The following is an 18,685-nucleotide window of genomic DNA, read 5'->3' as shown; positions in this document are numbered from 1 at the left end:
CTTGAAATCATCTATGGGTGCTTTCTTTCTAATACACCGCTGCTAGTTTTGTAGCTTGAGCTACACTGGCCGAGGTTGAGCAGTTTTGCATGGCTCCTGGAGAGCAGTGCTGCGCATGCGCGAGGAGCAGTGACGTCACAGGGCGCATAGAACGTTGCTCGCTGCCCGGCGTCTCTTACACACCACACGCGCCCAGCGTCTTCGCCAACCTCCGTTCCGCACGTGGAGGCCCGGTCCACTTGATGATCATGCGAGGAGTGGCCGGGTGTGGAACCGATGGCTCGTGCGTCGCAGCAACACCGGCGTGCGCCTATGGAACCAGCTTCGCTGTGGGGTGATTGGCAACGCTGCGCCGGAGCCGCTTGATAAATATAAATGTGTCACATAATGCGTATACCGTGTGTGTCATTGAAGCAGCACTAAGCATGATAATGAACCTAATCCTAGACAACCAGGAAAGCTAAGAATAACCAGCTGAACCCTATAGCTCATGCTACGTATATCCTGGCATAGCCGAGCTACGCCACTGCTAATTTTTTTATTTTGTATTATTGACAGAGTGTTTGGGATTGAATAGCGTCCGCTGCTGGAGCACACAGCATAACTAAAGTACATAAGCGAGGTTGTAGGTCTGATTGATTGATTGTAGGGTTTAACGTGCCGACGCGACGCAGGCGATGAGGCGCGCCGTAGTGGAGGGCTCCGGATTAATTTTGACCACCTGGGGATCTTTAACGTGCGCCGAAATTTCGTAGTTTTCAGTCACAAGTTGGCCGTACGTCTACCCCCCCCCCCCCCCCTTTTTTTTTTCTTCCCTTCTTTTGTCAGTGAAGCGGTTCAGCAGATCGTCCCCGGCGAGAGACCGAGCATGGACCAACAATTTCTAGCTATCAAAAAATATTTATTAAGCAAATAAAGCCGTTTCACTCAATGTGAAAGCTGTCGGAGGTGCAGAGCAGCGATTCGCCATTATCGGCTGTAGCACTGTTATTCGCTCACTGCTACCACCCAATGCAATTCAAATTTCCCCTCGTCACAGTGACACGCACCCCCTGCTTGAAACTGCGCCAGCGGAGTTCTGTTCTTTTTCTGCTTGCTTTTCCTCCCGCATGTGCCGGCGGGGCACTCCCGCTTTATTTTCGCTTACTATCGTAAAAGCCAACCCAACGAGCGTCCCTAACTAAATGAACGCGGGCGCTGCCGGTTAATTACGTATATTTTGCCTCAAATGTACCTATAGTTCTCTTTGCGCTAAACAACGGGGAGATGTAGGACAACCGCCAGCGATTCACGAGTTTTGAACGCTTATGACTATATAAACCGCTGGACGTTCGAAGCCTCTGGGGTACGCCGCGACGACAGCGCTAGAGCGGAACGCCATGTTGCTCTACCTGGGGGCGAGCGCCTAAAGTGCTCTGCACTTAAAATACAAGCACATCCTAGGCTCTCCATATTTTGATGCTATAAGACGGCTTACATTGCGCAAAAAAGTCTTCTTAGCGATGCATTTTTGTTCAGAGGTAAAGTCGACTTTGAGAAAATGAGTGTAAGCATTGTCTGCTTTCCCACATCATATGCTGCACAGTGAAGCATGGCCAACTACGGTCAGACTATGGTTACAGTCCCACTTTATGCTCCCCTCCCCCTCCGCCCCATCTTTCCCGAGTCGTGTATACAGTTAAAGCCGATCTAACGAAGTCACCGGGAACCGCGAATTATTTCGTTAAATCGAGAACTTCGTAAAACCGGGACTCATTTTTACCAGGTGATGATTCCATAAGATCGATGTCCAAAAAGAGGCGTATACGAGCAGCTACCATGATAACGCGCAATTGCGGCGGCCGCGCGCGGCACTCCCCGGGTGATAGTTTGGCACGAACTAAACGTCCGCGGTGAAAATAATAACAATAAAACGCTAGGGGTTCTGGGGAAAATTTATTTTCATGCAAAAAAATAAAAAGGTCTGTGATTTTCGCCTGCGTGCGCTTCGTTAGTCTTGGGCGGACATACTTTTTGTAGCACGCAAGCGCGTCCAATGCGTCCTTGGTTCCTTCGTGAGCCCTAGCAAAGCTACTGCTCACGAAGGAACCCCCTTTTTTTGTCCGTGTCTCATTTGCGCTTTCAGTTTCCGGCTGGGCAAGTCAGTAGCGCCCATCACGTGGCCTGGAGAGAGAGGGAGAGACAGAGAGAGATCACTTTATTTCCAAGCAAGTTGGCTAGGACCGCGTGGCGGCCACCGAACGAAGGCCTGGCCTGGAACGGGCACAGGAGCGTTAGCAGTTTATGGGTCGTCAGCATCCTCTCTGACACTTCTTTTGCGCCGTAAACCAACTGTACGATTTCTTCATCGTTCAAAACCTCCATCGTGTCTACATCTGCGTCGGCGCTGGATAATTGTGGAACCTCAGATTTGCTGCCACGAGCTCGCTAAGCCATCGAAGCTGTTCCCAGGAACTGGGTGGGATTTCTTGTTCGTGCTCGTGTTGAGGGCTTGCGGAATTCGAAGTCTTCGTTAAATCGGAAATGGCACTGAATCTATTTCGTTAGTTCGAGTTCATATGAGCATTTAGCCGTATAGGCACCTGTGGTGGAATCCGAATTTATTCATTAAATACGTCATTGTCTATACACACCAGTCATGTGTGTTTTTTGTCTGTGACGTAGAGATCGCGCCACTGTCTTTAGTATTATGCACAGCAAATTCCTACTACTACAGCTAAGCCCCAACATAGCAAATCCCACCGGAGCACCAGCTTCGCTGGAATTTCCTCTTTACATGATGGAAGGGCTCTGATTTTTTTTTTTTTTTTTGCTGCATGCAGCGCCGTAAACTTAGCTATAGCAATTTCAACTATCCTAACATTATTTGGCGTGATAACTGCCCCAAAAGCCCACAATCAGAATGTAATGAATTCCTAAAGTGCAGAAAACTATCAGCTAATTCAAGTAATCACACAGGCTAGCAAAGAAACAGCAACCACATCCAACATTCTGGACCTAATACTTTTGTCGGACCCTTCAGCCTGAAATCTGTCTTATACCTGCAAGAATTAAGCGACCACAAAATTATTCTAGCAACATTTACAACGCACCTTAAAGTTGAGAAGTCCAGAAACAAACAAATCAAACTCTATGAGCGGGGAAATTATGAAGCAACACGGAACATGGATGAGTTCTATTATTCCTTCAAAAAAGCATTCGATGACCGACCTGTACAGGAGAACTGGCGTCTTCTTTCATCTAAAATAACCGAACTGAATGAAAAATTTATACCAACCATCACAATAAAAGAAAAACCATCGGCCCCTTGGTTCTCTCAAACAATTAAAAGAATGATAGGCAAGAAAAAACGCATGTTTAAAACAGCAAGAAAGAATAACCGAAAGTCAGCATGGGAAGCTTACCACAGTGTATAAGTAGAACTCAAAAAAGTCGTTATAACACTGCCAAATATCAGTTTTTTCACGTCAGCTTACCTAACATGCTGAAGACAAACCCCAAGCAGTTCTGGCGAACCATAATTCCGTCTACTTCTTCTTCAATAATTTTATACGGCAACTCTGACGAAACGCTAGGTGATAGGGATTGTGCAACTGCACTTAATGACGCATTCTGTTCCGTGTTTTCAAAATGGCGCACCACTACCTTCCCAGCAGACAGTGCTGTCATTTTGAATGATATGCCCCCGATTACAACTGACGCAAGCGGAATCACGTGCCTAATCAAACACTCGAGGAATTCTTGCAAGCTGCGGGGCCCGATAACATCGTATCAAAAATACTTAAAAACACAACGTATGCGAGAAGCGCAATATTGACAATGTTGTTCTCCCAGTCACTGTCTTCTCGCCATATATCCTGGGAATGGAAACTCTGAAAAAAGCGTCCCAATCTTTAAAAGTGGTAACAAATCATCGGCATGTAACTATCTTCCAATATCACTAACCAGCATTCCCTCAAAGATTATTCAACATATCATTTTCACAAATGTAATGAATCACCTGGAAAACAACAAGTTCATAGATCAGTCACAGCACGGCTCCCGGAAAGGATTGTCGTGTGAAACACAGCTCGCTAGATATCTTCATGATTTGCACACTAACCTTGCACACTAACCTTGATTGAAACTGACGCAAATTTCTTTAAAAATGAAGGACAGATAGTTTGGTGTTCAAAAAAGATTCAAAATTTCTGAGGTTGGTTAGACAAATCCGAAAACTACGTGTTTGTGCCAGAGACCTCGTTGTTCTAGACAACTAGCTTCTTTATGTTTTAGTGAGGTCTCCAGTCATGTCATCTGGGTTTTGATATTTTACTCTAATATAACCATCGTTCCAAGTTCTCGCTGTGACATTGCTGTGTTCTCGTGCGCTGTCCTCGTAAAATAAACAATCATTAAGAATGAGTGTTTTGATACGGGCAAGGCAAGTCGGGCGGGACATATCTCCTGAGAACTGAGACATGATGTAGCAAAACCAGTTGGAGGCTAGGAAATTGTGCCGAGTGACTCAGAACATGAGTCCTTTAGGGAGTCTGCCGGAGAGCGCCACGTCGTGAATGACAGCCAACGCATATCTTCTATACTGGTCCCTGCGCAATGCGACTGGCATTGAACGTCATGTCAGAGTTGTCTGACATTTTGCAGCGCCCCTTGGGAGCAGTTTCGCCGCAATACTGCCTTTTGGAGCAGGATGGAGCAGGAGAAACGGATTGGCGCAGCGTGGCGGAAACGGTGCAGCACTTCCAGCCCTGCCTGACACCAGCACCTCGACTCAAACCAGTAACGTTTATTCATCATCACCGTTTCAGTTGGTCTATAGGGCGTGCTATATGTTATGCGCTAATGTAATGGCTACCCGCGGTGTTCGCACATGACGTTACGCACCGGGGCCGCAACAAGTGCTTCTCGCAAAAATGACCCCGGAGCAAATGGAACCAATGTCTCCAGGAATGGTTCATATTGAGAAACACGAACAAAAATTTGGCTGGCGATTACGATACTCCCTAATTCGATATTTGGGCGCAGCAGCAGTGCGCTGAGGGAGCACTTAATCGTCGGTTCTTTCGACGGCAGCGATGATGAGCCTCTGCGTCGGCGGCACGACTCAGGAAGGGACCGCGACCCGCCCCTTAAGCGAACGCACATCATAGTCACGCGCACGCCCCCCTCCCGTTTTCGCCAATCGTCGCGCCGTCGAGCGCCTCGTGCGGGTACAGCATACTGCCCCCTCCCCTCCCCCACCGCACACTTTCGGAGAGCTTCCCATCGTTCACTTTTTCTTTCACTCGTTGGTCTTCCCATCGTTCGCTCGGTCACGACGACGGCGACGCGGCTCAGCCCAGAGACGGGCGGCAAAGGGCTGCGCCCTAAAAAGACGGTCCCATTAAAGCCATCGCCGCAGATAGCATGCAGGAGCTGCTTGCATGTTCGCAAAAGATTTGAGGACCCCCCCCCCCCCCCCCCGCCCCTTTTCTTTCTTGAAATTTGAGTTTACGACAACACTTGCATTACAGAGCTCTCGAGCGAAACACAAGACTCAATAATTTTGTTTTAAAAGTTATTAAAAATTGTGTGGTTCTGGCCCTGTTCATGTTGGTCTCTTTGCGAAATTCTGGACGCATACATCAGCTCATATTTTCTAAGCACCGACAGTACTCTTTGGGCTTTGCTTGCAACACATGGCAAAACAGACGTTTGCGGCTGCGACACAGAGCGAACGTGGGGCCGCAATAGCCGGGGGCAGCAGCAGCACGTCGAAGCCGCCAAGCGACAAGCATGCTCTTCTGGGTCGGAGCGGCATTCGGAGTCGGTGCCTCGTTTGTCCGCGGCAAAGGCGGCCGAACCGCGGCGAGGGTGCCGCTTCCCCTGCCCCGCGGCGGATCTCACGGACTGGGCTGAGCGCGCACCGCAATCCAAACGTCGTTAGCAGAGGAGTCTCGTTGTGGCTGAAGCCTGGTCGTCGCGCCAGCCGTGTCGCGACCCTCTTCGAAGGGATCGGGTGCGAAGCGAGGCAGGGAAAAATTGGAAAGACGGGGCTGGGGGGACGGCATGGGTCGTCACTCGTCAGCGCTTTTGCCGCGTTCACGGAGTCGCAGCCGTCGAGGAGCATGTGGGTCGCCGCTCTTGTCGCCTTCCCGACTCTTGGGGCCGTCTTGTGGTCGCGGCTTCTCCCTTGGCTTTTCGCTGCCCCTCGTTCCTCTGTTCTCGCCCTTTTCTTTTGCCGTTGCTGTCTTTACATGATTTGTATTTTCGCCTCTTGGCTTCGATGTCCTAGTGTGTGCTTCCATTTTCGTCTGTTTCCTGTTTGCGTGTGTACACGGACGACCTTCAAAAGTGTGAAAAGAGAATGCGGCTCTTCAGAAGTTTCTTGTTCCTCCGGGGCGTTTGGGTGTCTTATCTCAAGAAAATTGGGCAGTGGGAGCTTGGGAAAGTATCCCAATGTCGAGCCACACTGCAAGTGTGGAGTTTTTGGATTAGGATTGTCTGGCTGTCTGTCCGCCTGTGCGTGTTCGTGTGCGTGTGCGTGTGTGTACGCGTATGTGTGTGTGTGTACGTAAAGTAAAAACGGAGAGTTGTCCTTATCAATGTCTTCTGCAGCCCAGTAGAGGGAAGTTGCGAATTAATAAAGGTTGTGGCATAAACATTAGCTTCTTACTCACACTGGGACTATAGTTGACAAAACGGGGGTTCTTTGACGGCAGTCAGGCGTAAACTGTTCCACTAATACTGCAGGTACATCTTCATAAATGGGTTAGGAGAATTCTGCGATACCACGGACTTTAGGCACGCGAGCATGATTTCGCGGATTTTAAAGCGATAGCCTTGAATCTTTATGTTTCAAACGCTCGCATTTTGAGGAATACAAAAAATAGGTGGTCAAAAAAAAAAAAAAGGTTGAAGTTGCGGGAGCCGAGAAGTTTGAGCCGGGATCGCAGGCCAGGAAACGGCCCGCGCAGGGGAACGTGAGTGCGGCTTTGCGCACCGGAACAGAGAAAAGGCAGTGCGGAAGGAAGGTTGGAGGAAGGCCGTGGAAAAGAGTAAAATATGGCTGCCGGGAACTGGTGATGGCTAGCGAGCGGAGCGAGCTTCGCAGGTTGCTTTCCACGGTGCTATCTAGGGTGTGCAGTTCAGCGCAAAAATAGACAGGGACTAGAAAAGACACAACACATTAGCGCTCTTGTGGTGTGTCTTTGCTAGAACTTGTCTATTTTTGCGCTGAAATGTACATAATGGAATACCAACTAGGCCAGTCAATTACGTTGCTCATAGGGTGCTAGATAGCCTTCACATTCTTGGAAAGTTCAAAGCATCCCTGGAATTTTTTATTCCTTTATTGTTTGTTTTATGACTGCGAAATTGTCAAGAATGGACGCGGTTTGACAAGCACAGATTTTACAAAATTCTCAAGATCCTCGGGTTCTCAAGACAAAGTTTGCAAATGAAGGAAAACGGCCAGCGTTCATGAGCACCCTGCAGGGGTGGTGCATGAAAGCCCACGATATCAAAAGCCCCGTCTCATTTGCCCCGCGCCGGAAGCCCCGCGGCTTTTGCCCCGTTTTCCAAAGCTCCGTGCTCATAATCCCCGGACACGTTTGCCCCGTTTCTTCTGCCCCATCTCATTTGACCCGCCTGATTTGCCCCGCATGCCGATTGCCCCGCGCCGAAAAACCCGCTCTTTAAGCGCCGTACTTATAATCTAATCCCAAGCTATTATACGTTGTTTTTTGTTTTTAATTTTTCTGTGCGGCATATGAAAGGAGACGTAAAGACAGGAGAATAAAACTAAAGAAACGAAAACTTTGACCGAAGTAGTTGGTTCGTTTGGTGCACTATTAATCTGGTTCCACGTAAGATCCACTTAGTAACTGGAACTTTTTTGCAAAAAAGTTCCAGTTATATATTTGGAACCGTGTTCCATATATCCTGAAAATTAAGTGGAACAGTGCACCACATATTTTTGCAACTAAATTATGTGGATCGGTGTTCCAAATACAAGTATGCGGATCACTGTTCCAAATAAAAGGGTAGTTTAAGTTACTGGAACATTGATCCATGTAAAATGATTATGGAATTTATCCGGTGCGCCGTTCCAGGTACCTTCAGGCCAGCTGTTTATATAAAACGGTGTTCCTATAGACATTGGGAAGCTGTCTATGGGACTCCACTTTTCCAATATTTCTGCTTTCCTGTCGGTATACACCGAGGTCATATGCCAGGCTGGCGGATGCATTGGTATCAGCAGGAAAACGCAAGCACCATTTTAACACAGCCTTGATATATGACCCGCAGTGATACCAACAATTGGAAAGCAGAAACCACCGCAGCAGTGTGGTCCCTGACAGTTCCCAACAGTTGCCTATCGGAGCACAGTTCTATATAAAAGTTGGTCTGAGGCACCTAGAGCGGCACACAGTCATTGGCTTCACCCGCAGAATCCTGTTCTGGGTTTCAGCTGCATGTAAAAGAAACAATATACTTGCATTAAAATACGCACGCAACCAACTATTATGACTCATACACTGCTTTTCAACATACTATACAACTTTATTGGGTGTTAGTATGATACATTTCAGATTTGAATAGCTATCTATTTTAAATTGCACAGAAAATGACCAACGTACAAGGAATAAATACCTTAACGATAACACTAGGCTCCGAGTGGCATTTTCACATATTCACCTTTACTCAAAAACATGGGTAATAAAGACGGTATTAGGGCAACTGCTTCACAAATAAATAGACGTGTGCGTCTACCACGGCACTGACACAGACATTATACAACAGTGAGCATCAAATATGCTGTGTTATCAGATAAACCAAGGTAATTCAAAAGCGGAATGACTCATTGCGCTTGCCATACTATGTTTACGCATAGCTGTTTGGGAAAATGCAGTTTGCTATTAAATTGTAGGGAAAGGCCTAAAAACAAGCCATACACGGTTGTATTATCACAAACCTACAACAGTGCAGTGCAAGAGTTTAGAAAAACAACGCTCGAGCCAAGATTAACGATAAAACATTTTGACACGAGAGGTCACATGTGGCAGTATGCCACCATAAAACATGATTATTAAAGATAGTAGTTTCCTGACACCAGACGTAAGTGTAACATCAAGCTATTTCTAGGCAAAATAGACTTTATGAGCGTCCTGAAAAGGCCTTTGACTTAAGGCACGTTACTTGTTCAAACAATTTGTAGTTGTTTAAAATAATTCATCCCAAGAAGTCTCACAAAAGCCAGCGTGAATCTTATATAATTTTGCAAACCAGGTAGCTGGAAGCATGTTACACATATTAAAATTTAACAAGCAGACTAATTATATACGTCATCAATTCAAGCGGGAACAAGTCAGACATCGTTAAGAAGCAAACAAGCCAGCGTTGAATCATACAGGTGACCAGTTTTACAAAGCAGACTTGAAAGCATTTTTTCCAGCCTCAACATTTTACCTTAGGTGAAATTCACAGTTGCGTGCTATAACCCCCCCCCCCCCTGTCTTGCTATCAGTGTAATTGTCACCAAAGCCCTGCTTCTGCCAAGCAAGAAATGCAGCTTTGTTCAAATAAGAGAACTTGTTCAAGCCAAATACGCACATTTTCAATTCTTCTAGGTCATGGGTGTAAGCTCACATCCGGTACTAAAATTTATCAATGAAGGCGGAAGCCATCTGCGTAAATAATCACTGTCACTTTTGCATCAGCAGCAGCACTGCCATAAAAAAAATCTCATGAGCTAAACTTGAATAATAAGGACGTTACAATGCGGTGCCATGAACTACATTAACACCCACTATAGATTCAAAGGCAGCCTGCGCATTGTGCCAATGATGAAAAATAAGGCACGACTTCAGTGTACAGTTGACATGAAACTTGCATGTGCCAGTAACTTAAAACTCTTCATCTGATTTCACCCCCTTCATGCCTTTCATCTGACCTCCTGCATGCCTTCCAAGAGATACTTTAACCTCTACCAATAATTTAAAATCCGAAGTAGAGCTGAACACTTCAAGTATTTCAACAGAGACTCCAACTTAAATGACACCAGGCCACTGTCAAACTTCTTATGCTTTCCAAGAACTCCCTGCAAAAGTCCCAAGAACTCTCCAAAGGCACACAACCATATGAACATGATGACACGATGAAAAAGATGACATATGCGGCGAAGAGGATGACCACATCCTGAAGTGACAATGCAGGCGGCGAATCCGTGATGTGTTCTTTGCGGGCAATATTGATGCTGCCAGTCCCTTCTCTCAGAATAACCAGGCCTCGAGAAGACTTACTGCTCACCTCATGTACCTTCAAGGAAACAAGAAAATTTTGTTACATGGTTGCTTTAAATGAGCGAGTTGCTTAGGCCCTTTCATAACACAGTAATTGATTTAAAATAAGTGATTTCTTGGGTTTTTTCTGGGAGTGCTGTTAAAGGTGAAAGTGCGCTAAACAATATCCCCACAGACAATGAATGAAATTGCCCTGATTCTGGAAAGTATCCAACTTTGCTGCCTCGGTATCCTGAATATAAGTTTTTTTTTATCCTTGAGAGGTTTCGTTTATAATCAAATAATAATTACTATAATCACCTTTCGGCATTATATTTTACACACCTTCTCTCTGCAAATAATGTTCTCTGTACTGTATAATGTGCTTCCTAGAATGCTGTAGTGAGGCTGGCTTATTATAACTTACAGCTAAACCATGTTTCTACCACAAAGAAATAAATGGCCAGTCATAGGAAATCATAAATATCGCACTGTGGCAGAAATTTTTTGTGGAATTAGTTCCACCTAAAATATTTCCCGCTCGATATGTATTACCTCCATGGTTCGTAGTGGTATGAGGCAGAAGTTGAGTTGACTAATGCTGAACTAGGCTGTTGCACAATTTTCTTATAAATCGCCACTATAGCACATTTTCTTGCAGACGTAACTTTCTGTGCTCTAAACAATTCCCTTAAAAAAATTACCCCTTATTTAACCCCCTGTCAAAATCCAATGCAAGCATTACTCATGCTACGCCTGTATTTGGGAGTATTATTGGTGCTACGGGCGTATTAAAAGCGGGAAATTTAAATCGTCAGTTGCCACCGTATTGTAGCAGCAACCACGTTAGGCGTGTCCGTGGTGCTGGCAAATCACAGCAACAACTCTCAAGGTGTAAAAGCTATATATTTACAAAACTAAAATACAAAATAGTGTTTTTTTTTTTGGCCACTGCTGGAGCATCCGTAATAGGCGGAATGTGAACACAATGGCCAATATTGGCGTTCACGATAATTTCTAAACAGTGAGATTTTATTAGGACGAACAGACCCAGAAATTGAGTCTCGCAAAAACAAAATGCCAGCTTACCCAACCAAAATTAAGACCGGAGTGTTTCTGCCAGGGCCGTCTCAAAGTGCACTTCCAGGAAGGTTTCGCTGACGTGTTCTGAAAAGCTCGTACTGTCACCTTGAGCCACAGGCCAAGCTGTCACTGAAAAGAAGTTTCAAACCATTAGTTATAAAGAAACTACCCAAAAACGCGCCATGAAAGACCCAAAAATGGCAGTGCGTACTTACTTGTAGAATGCAATGATTTCATCCCGTGCAAGAGCTTTAATGTGTTGCCTTCTGATGAAACACTTCCAAGAAGGGGTCCAAATACAATTAAAATGGCCTTATGCATTCCTTGTACCGCTGTTTTAGGTCTATCTTCGCCCTATTGCCTAGAAAATAAACAGTACAAAAATATCAGAGAATAAATTTATGCCTTGCTTTACCCAGGGAGCACGAGAAAATATTGAACAATGTCTGATTCGTTCCACGAAAGTAGAATGTCTTTTTTACAGCGGAAGCCCTGATAATCTTTTCTTGCTAAACAATTTGAGATATGAAAATATTTGAACATATTTTAAGCTCACCTGTCCTTGGTCTATGCGAACTGGTGAATATCTGCACAATATGCACGACTCAAAAAGTACTCTTTTGTGGCTTATGAGCTCCACAGGGCATTCATAATCCGCCACACTCTCCCCGACGACCCTTCAGCATGCCAAAGATGTCTTCAGCCAGTGAATGCCACAACCATGACTTCGCAGGAGCATGTAAAGAAAGGAAATGATTTGTTTTCATTTTATTTTTGCAGAGGAACAAAAACATTTGTCACAACCTATCAGTGGAGGGCCAAATGTCTCCACAGTCAGCCATATACTCTTTCTGAACAGGTCAAAGAGTATGAATACAGAATGTAGCAATCTGCTTTTGCAGTATAATTTCTACGTTCAAAGGAGAACAGAAATGGATTAATGTTTGGTGCACATCATGATGCAACAACTTTGCACCCGAGCGTTTTGAAAATTATTCCAACTCTCGAGCTTCCACTGACATTGATAGCATAAAATGGCAGGAATGGATTATTTTTAAACTTACTTTGTGACGTTAAAACTTCTAATATTCCACACGTGAGTTTTATGGGTAATTATTCTGAGTTCTCAGGTTACCACTGACATTGACAGCATAGAAACGGCACCACACTTTCTGCGTGTTTCCGCCTGCCTTCCCCTCCACAAAAGGAATGTTTTGTTACTACGCTACTGCTCAGACAACCACTTTCCCTTGCATTTCACTACACGTCAGGGAGCCAACCAACGTTGACTAGTGTAAATAGACCATCTGAATTCATCGAAGGCATTGGAAGAAACAAGGAACAACTACACTCACAGCACAGATAAAAAGCAGTGCTGCCGCCAACGCCTTGAACGCAACTCAACATTAGGCGGAATAGCGTGATTAGCACAGTAAATTTATGGCTCTCAGAAAACCAACACAACGCAATTAACACGGAAGTTTGAAAATACCGATAAGTCTAAAGACAGACGCTCCGACAAACATGTTGTGTAGTGTGTGCGCGTAAGACAATAGCGTGCGACTAACCCGAGAAGATTCAGTACCGCTGACAGGTACAGCAACCGTAAATATACAACTAAGCAACACCACACCATAAGGGGACATGCAGACTCGAGAAATGCGAGCACCAGCCAATTTCTAAATATCACTACCTAACCTACGCAGTCAGAAATGTCAAGCCGACTCCTACCCACAAACACACAAGTTTAACGTGAATAACGGCAGCAAACGTTCCTCGCATCGAACAGGCAGCGGAGCGGCACGTTTATCGGACGCAGTGATGAACAAGTCAAAGAACAACAACCGTTACCAGAACATAAATAAGCAGCACTGACCTTTTTTGCGACTCCCGGCAAAACTTCACTTCGCCGAACAGTAAATACAGCCCGAGGACATGAAGAAATCCGCAGTTTCACGCCACAACCAAACTGGTAACCGTTCCCGCCAGTCTGACCGACAGTTCATTTAGTACATCAGGCGCATAACGCGAGCAATCGAGAAAACCGCTATAGAAGGCCACTAGTTGCGCTGCATGCGGACGAACAAAAACTAGCTTCCGTAAACGTTGAGACGTAGGGGCGCTGCTGTCGTCAAAAGTGTTCACGCAGTCCCGTTTTTCCCGCGTCGTCGTTGTACCCGTTGCCGTCCCACTATACCCTGCATGAACGCAAGCGGCGCTGCCTTGTATTCTTTCCTCCATGCTGTCAACGCATGCGCACGGCATGCCGCACTGAAGTGGCGGTCGTTTCGTAATCGTTTCGGCCAACTTTTTCTTCCTCCGTGCCTTTGGCGATGCACGCCGTGGCCAGTGACCAGTCCGCGGTAGAGATCACAAGCTCGGCACCCTTGATCGCTTATATTTGCTTCGGAAAATGGGAGTAGGCCTCTAAGCGGACGTCTACGCAGCTCTGAGGCTGGAACAAAGAGCTCAGATATTAGCCAATTTAACACGTTAGTTGGGCTAAAGTTGTTTCTCGCCGCGGGCCGTGAGCGCGTGCGGTATGTGTGCATACACTTTGATGACAGCTTTATTTCGTTCTTTGCAGTGAAAACAAAACGACGCTTCTTTATTGACTGCGTTCTCTTGACAACAAGTCTTTCCAATACCAATGATATATACTACGACGCTCTTTGATACCCACGTTATAGAAAACTACTTCCGCATAGTGAATCCAGTGTGATTACTCGCTAATTAGCGAGTAATAATACATCTGCCCGTTTTCCAGCAGTTTTTCTTCATGAACACCAATAGTGCAGGAAAAGAGCAACGGGGGGACCAGCAGGAGAAGGAAGGTCATTCGGTGAACGTGAATTACTACGGCAAGTAACAACATTAGGGTAACACTGCGAATTTTCGCGATACTTCAATGCATAATTTGAAATAAAAATGCCATTTCAGTATAAATATATAGAATGTAAGGCAGATGCCGCGGGGTAGATTTAGTTCTCCGGGTTCTGTGTCATTCTCCTCCTGCAAAGAGGCTTTCGTTTTTGCTTGTGAAAATTACTAGCCGGGACGAGACAAAATACAAAAACTAACTTCTAAGCATATAACTGCATGCGCAGCATGATGTGTGTGGTGTAAAATGTGACGCAGTCGGTTACCATTATGCATGTACCCCATCACAACATAAGTAACGTGGACTAAGTACCATTGAGCGCGTACTACACCACAGCGAGATGATGACTGAGTGTTGAACAAAAACTGCCGTTTCTGCGAAGCTTTGTAAACCAAATGCATAAAATGTAATGGTCTCAACAAGTATTTCGTAATGAAGATGTTCACAAAAGCACCACGAATTCTTCAGCGCTATAGCAGCTATGGCTTTGCCCGAACGGCATATGGAGAAAGGGAAGACGTTTAGTCCTTCTCAAATTGAAGTCACTGGTGATTTTGTACTTGACGCCTCAAATTAGAAAAATACGATGTTCACGAAAGCGGTTTGGGTGCCGCAGAACACCTGGAAATGGGTTCCTGCAATTTCTTCTTTTGCCTAAGATATCCTCCTCTCGTCATTTTTAATGCTTTGTACGGCGTTGACAAAAAAGTGGGATTTCGTTTTCTGTCAAAGGACATCACTAAAACTACAGCTTAGCCGTATTATTAAAGTTAACTGCTGCAAGGCAGTTTCATAGATGTCGGCGAAGTTCATTATATTTTATGTGTGGTGTGCACGTGTATATTAAACGCGCACGTGCATCTTGGGTCAAGAAGCACAATATATATGCGGTTCATTGTTCCAGTTGATGCATGAAAGAGTGTATACTTCACTGCCGTGCACGAGTTATGTGGAACAAGACACGAGCAAAAAATATACAAACGCACTCTCCCCAACCGTTTACTGGGACATAAGTGGAACAGTAACCGGAACCGCCGACATCGCATGACCCCATTTCTTCGGTTCCAGATAAAAACCACGAACATAAAGAAAACAAGCTGGCGGTTCCAGATAAGATCCACCTATATGCCTCGTTCCAGTTATTCTTTCGTTCGGATCCACATAAAATATATGGATCACCCTTTTTAACTGGAACTTATATGGAACCAGATTAAGAGTGTGGTGAAAGTTTTCGTCCTCTGAGTTCGCGTCATGCAAATATCAATTTAATTATTCATGTCATACATGTTGGCATGGCATACTTGTAGTCAGGTATGATGAACGCACCCTGCCCTTTTGGACCAACATAAAAACGAAATTCATTCGGTGCTGCAAGTCGTGCTCACTCGATGAGGCTGTGGCCCGGCCGATGTAAATGTTTTGTCCGCTGTTAGTTCATGCTTCCTAATTATCAATTAATAATGTTGATCCATACAAAGTCGTTTCGGAAAACCCAATCATCTTCTTGAGAAGATCGTCCAACCTTACATTACTCTGATTAAAGATTACAGTCACTGAAAAGAAAATGACGCGCCATAATATCATTCCGGTTCGGGGAAACTGGTATTGGGGCAAATGGCACGCGGCGGTTATGGCGCGGGGCTACTGCACGCGGGACATAAACGTCGCTGGGCTTTTGCGACGGGTATTCTGCGCGCAGAACAATGGTGATACACCCCCTGCAGTACCCTATGCAGTTTCGGTTTCTTTTCAGGCGCAAGAGCCATTAGTCCCGCAGTCCGCATCCATTTCTGCTCGCTTCACGGCGGAGCACTGCATTGACGTCATGGGAGATAACGTCACCTAAACTGAATATGGCGCCAGAACCGAAGTCATATTACTTGCAGACACAATATCCGTGATGTCGTCACTCACAGTTATAACCCTTTACATTAGAGTCATCAAATGCCGACGGAGTCTAAGGTGCCGGAATCAGTGCTCGGGAACAAGCGGTAGCAACTTCAAAGTAGGAAATAAGTTGTCCTGCAAAAACGAACTCGGAAAAAACGCCCAAAAAAACAGTGTGAGAAAAAGCGACCTGGTACAACCGTTGAAGTTTCTCTTTTTTCATGATGTAGGGCAAGTGTGCTTGCTGTGGCTGGAGCTGTTCATGAAGCGGTCTTTACATTTTAGAAAATTTATGAAAGAAAAAGAAAAATAGTCAGTTCCGCTTGGCAAAGAATTGGTCGGAGCACATATGGGATATGATAAACGCCATTAATCAAGAAGCGGCACGATCGAGACACATGAGACTAGTGTTGTATAAAGTGATGTATCGACAGTTTGCTGTGCTTTTTTTCGTTTTATTTTTTATTTTTTTTTGCCGCAGAGCGCACTGTAACATGCGAATAAAGCTGCATGAGCCAGAAAGACTCATTTAGGAAGGGGCACCTTTTCGCTGGTGCCAGGCGTACGCCGCATCCTCGCAACTAACTCAGGTTTGCTTTCTTTTGCAGGGTGTTACGACGCTAATTGGAATATAATAATTTTTTTTTTTCCTGAGCGAACGGCTGCTGCTATCGCGCTCAAATTTCACTCGAAGGTTAAATTTTGTGGTCTATTTTGTTTGACACCGGGAACAACGACGGTACTTACCTGTTCGTTCCGGAAATAAATAAAAACGATTTTCGCTTGTGGACATGCGAGTCAGTGCAAGAGTGAGTGAGTGAAGCTGATTTTGTAACGACGGCGCTCCTTCCAGATGATGCAGAGCGAAACGGACTTTGGGGATTTATGCTCCTTCCACGGCAGGAAGGAGCCAAATGGGGTAGCAGACGATCAGAAAATGTGAAAGCAGGTTTTCTGATCGTCTGCTACCTCAGTTGGCTCCAGAGTTACTTGATATAGCCTACATCGAAAAGCTCTGCTTGGCTCCTGCCTGCCATGAGCCCCCACCGTCCGTTTCGCTCTGCATACCCCAGGTGGCGCCGTCGTTACAAAATCAGCTTTCACTGGCTCGCGCGTCCAAATAGGCCGCCATTATCCCATAGGCAAAAATCGTTTTTGTGGATTTTCAGAGTAAACAGGTATGTACCGTCGTTGTTCCCGGTGGCAAATAAAATAGACCACAAAATGTGACCTTCGTGTGAAGTTTGAGCGCTATAGAAGCAGTGGTTCGCTCAGGAAAAAAATTTAAAGTGTTCCAATTATCGTCGTAACACATCGGCGCGTACCACACCGTGCAAGCCGCCAGCAGTTTGAAGGCGTGGGTGATTTCACTTTCTTATAAGCTTGAAGCACACTCCGCTTCATGCTTCCCTGCCGCAGTCTTTCATTATTTCCGTAATCACGCAGTGGTCGCGTACCATTCGCCTCCTCGCTGGCATGGAGGACAGTATCAAGGGCGGAATCGTGATCCCGAACCTCACGATTTTCATTCCGGTCTGCACAAACTAACCGACACCCCCGTCCCTTCTCGGTGGAAATCGCGACGCACATGTAGGTGCCGGAACGCACGCACGTCAAATTGGTCGACCTCACTATGATAATCCCTCGTTTGATAAAAACCTCATTCTGCCTTGCGAGATCGATAACGCAGTATCAAAGAAACACTGGCAGCCGACGTATCTGGGCACATGGACCCACGAAGAATCACACAGATGGAACGCTTCATTTAAAGAGAGAGACGCCAAGGAGATCTGTGTAAATTCTAGTCATTTACCTGGCTTCGAAACAACATGTAACAGCTTGCGATTTGTCTTGGTAAATTCAATCGTGACTGTCGCCAGCACCAAACAACAGGGAGACTAGCAGTTGAGCTAGCAAGCACCTTCTTTCTCGATTCTTTCCGGGCTGACCATACGTAGTATGCTCATCCTGGAACCATTATTTTCCGGTTGGACGATTTAATTTCTGACCAATGTGGCCACTAAATGTAAAGCTACCGGACCATTTGTGCTGACATCTTTGCTGTTTTGAATAAAGTTTACTTGACCATTCAATCCACCGTTCTCACGGTGGCCTTGAAGTGGTCTTTCGGCGGTTAAATTGGTACTTGGCGTCCCGCGCCATTCCCGATATGGACTCACACACAGGGACACGTGCGTGCGTGTGTGCGTGTGTTGAATTCGCCCCAAGAAACTTTCCCCGCGCAGGCACCGTGTGCTTCAACAGCCAGGTACGTTACTCGAACCTCGCGCTCGTTAAAGTGAGCTCGCGGCCAGTCTGCCTCTTCTTCTCCCACAAACCTCCTCTTGCTTTGAGACACGGCCGCGAAATTTTCCGGGGAACAAGAAGAAAGACACCGTGGAATGGCGACGGCTTCGCGTGGCCTCGTACCGGTGATTGGCGAAAAAACCGCGCTCGAAGAGCGTTGCACCCGTGGGTGTCGTGCGTGTGTCACCAACACCTTCCTGAAGAGAAGACCCTCACGGACCTTCTATGCCACTGGAGTTTCTGGTTAAGCGGGAACGGCAAGACG

At 45.8% G+C, this 18,685-nt stretch overlaps 1 long non-coding RNA gene across 1 annotated transcript; it reads right to left on the bottom strand.

Annotated features, from left to right (window-relative positions):
* Positions 1-11,348: 11,348 nt before the first annotated feature.
* On the bottom strand, positions 11,349-12,056 carry LOC144180288 (uncharacterized). The gene is made up of 3 exons (XR_013324366.1): positions 11,902-12,056; positions 11,561-11,706; positions 11,349-11,474 (listed from the first exon to the last, which is right to left on the bottom strand). It is a non-coding gene; the product is annotated as an uncharacterized LOC144180288 (long non-coding RNA).
* Between the last annotated feature and the right edge of the window lie 6,629 nt (positions 12,057-18,685).

The sequence above is a fragment of the Haemaphysalis longicornis genome, unplaced genomic scaffold, assembly GCF_048455015.1.
Source record: "Haemaphysalis longicornis isolate Haplotype H1 unplaced genomic scaffold, Haemaphysalis longicornis Haplotype H1 scaffold_4, whole genome shotgun sequence".
Taxonomy (NCBI): domain Eukaryota; kingdom Metazoa; phylum Arthropoda; class Arachnida; order Ixodida; family Ixodidae; genus Haemaphysalis; species Haemaphysalis longicornis.
This window is presented reverse-complemented; position numbering and strand designations above follow the sequence as displayed.